This window comes from Pteropus vampyrus, unplaced genomic scaffold, assembly GCF_000151845.1.
Source record: "Pteropus vampyrus isolate Shadow unplaced genomic scaffold, Pvam_2.0 Scaffold1000004794, whole genome shotgun sequence".
Classification (NCBI taxonomy): domain Eukaryota; kingdom Metazoa; phylum Chordata; class Mammalia; order Chiroptera; family Pteropodidae; genus Pteropus; species Pteropus vampyrus.
Window position 1 is genome coordinate 1,493 of NW_011919196.1, and position 2,186 is coordinate 3,678.

Sequence of the window (2,186 nt, forward strand, 5' to 3'; positions counted from 1 at the left end):
AACTCAATGCAAATAATTCAAGGGACACTATATATGAGAAAGTATGGTACTCACCTAGGAGTGGACGGAAGGCTCACAAAACTCCACAGGGCACCCAAAATTGAGCTGGAGAATGTTGTCTTCACTCATGCCAATAGGTTTAGAATTAGGAAATGCTACTCTGACATATTTCTCTCCTCCAGAATAAGGGGTCTGCCCAGAGGATCCTAGTGTCTTTTCCAGCTCCAGCATTCTGTGACTCTGAATTACCTAGAGGGTTAGGTACTTAAAGGCTCTGTGTAATTAGCCACCAGCAGCAGAGCATCATCCTATAAGCATGCCAGAGAGTGAACGATTCAGAACAGCCACTTAGTTTAGGCCTGTTTTAAGACTGGTAGCTGGGGGTAGGAAGGTGGTGGGAAGACTGCATTTACTCTGAACTACAGTTTTTCAAAATTTAATTCAAAAGCTCTCCAAATTTCTAAGAGACGTCTCACACACCGAAGTTACTACTTTAGAAAACTAATAAACATCTGTTCATCTAGTATGCCTGGGGCAAATTACAGCCTCGCTGGGTCTCGATATCGTATCCCAAACTAAAGAGACCGTTGCAGATAGCTACTGAACCTAAGTTTAGTATTATGTTAAGAGATACCCTAGATGGTTTCTGTTGAAAACATCCAGTAAGGCAATTTGAGCTATTGTCTGCCTGCTACAGAACGTTAGACCCCTGGGGTCTTGTTTTAAAATCAAAGTTGGCAGACATCTCACCTGAAAACTCCTTACCTCTTTAAGGGGACAGAGGAGAAAAGCATTCGTTATGAAGTGGTTATGCACCAAACTTATTTTTGATCACAGTGTGTTCATGGGGCTTGCTTGGACAGGAATACTATCATAGCGCTCTTACAAAGCTGCATACTCTGCATGTTTAGATTTGATGTTCTAGTTATGAAGCAGTACAGGAAACTTGTCGATTTTACTTTGTTTTCTATTCACCAAGGAACATTTATGCCCCTTTGCTCTAGCGAAGACTTCTTTCCAGCCAACATAAGTGTCCCGATTCCACCTATTTCGCCTAACTACACAGAGCCTCGGCAAAGCCCAGCTCCGGCTGGGCTAGGTGAATAGGATGCACCACTGCCGTTAGAAATTAAAGTTGATGGGAGTTGCGCTCTAACCCGGCCAGAGCCCAGCCTGCCCGGTGCCCCGCCGCACGGCCAGAGCTGCCGGGTCGGTCTCTGTCTCACGGATGCCAAGCTAACAGCTTCTGCTAAGCTCGGGGCGAAGACCCGTCCGCTGCAACCCGATACCCAGCAGACTAAAACACCATGCTCCCCGCCCCCTAAAGGTTCCCTTGCCCTCAAAAACTAACAGAAATGCTCTGAGCAAAAGGACAGCGGGCAGGTACCCCAGCGCCTTCCCGGGAGAAAACCTGGGGTAGGAAGAAGTGGCGGCAGGAGGCGCCGGGTCCTGCACGCAACTCACCTTCTGCTGCCTCCGGGCCATGTCGGTGGGCTGCTTGGCGTTGAAGGGGTGCGCGATGCATCTCACCACGAAGACATAGAGCTGCAGGCGGATCCTCCGCTCCTGCTCCTCGTCCAGCTGCCGTTCGGGCTCGTCTCGCCCCTCGCTGAGCACCGAGGGGCTCGGGCTCCTGGGTCTGGCCGCGCCGCCGCCCGCGCGCCCCGGCGCTTCCCGCCGCCCTTCGCGAGCCGGGGCCGCTGGCGCTCGCTGCGAGCCGCCGGCCGCTACCAGCACATCGCGGCTCTCCTCCTCCAGCCCCTCGTCCGACTCCTCCTCGCTGGAAGATGGGTCCAGCATGGTGCTCTGGCCGCCCCGCCGCTCGGCCCGCGGCCCCCAGGAGCCTCACCCCCGGACGCTGCGCCCCGGGTCTGAGGGAGGCGCGCGGCTGGCAGCAGCGTCTGCAGAACGAAAGGGAAACTGACCAGGGCTTTCCGGACACGTCGAGTTACATACAGGAGTGTTTCCTACCGCCAGGGCGAAAGGGGCGGGCAGGAGCCGGGAGGAGGACGCGGAGCGGGAGACAGGGAGCCGCCGGGATTAAATAGGCGGAGTTAGCGTTGGGGGTGAGCCCGAGCGCCTCGTGAATTAATCAGGCCCGCCCGGGGCCGGCCAACCCGGCGGTCCTCCAACGTCTGCGGGCGGGGACCGAGCGACGAGAGCGCCCGGGTGCAGGTGGGAACTGA

General features: G+C 55.2%; 1 pseudogene across 1 annotated transcript; it reads right to left on the reverse strand.

Annotated features, from left to right (window-relative positions):
* Nucleotides 1–1,464: 1,464 nt before the first annotated feature.
* On the reverse strand, nucleotides 1,465–1,957 carry LOC105311549 (annotated as a pseudogene). Its single transcript, XR_897690.2, has one exon. The product of XR_897690.2 is annotated as a calcium-dependent secretion activator 2 pseudogene (transcript).
* Nucleotides 1,958–2,186: the final 229 nt, after the last annotated feature.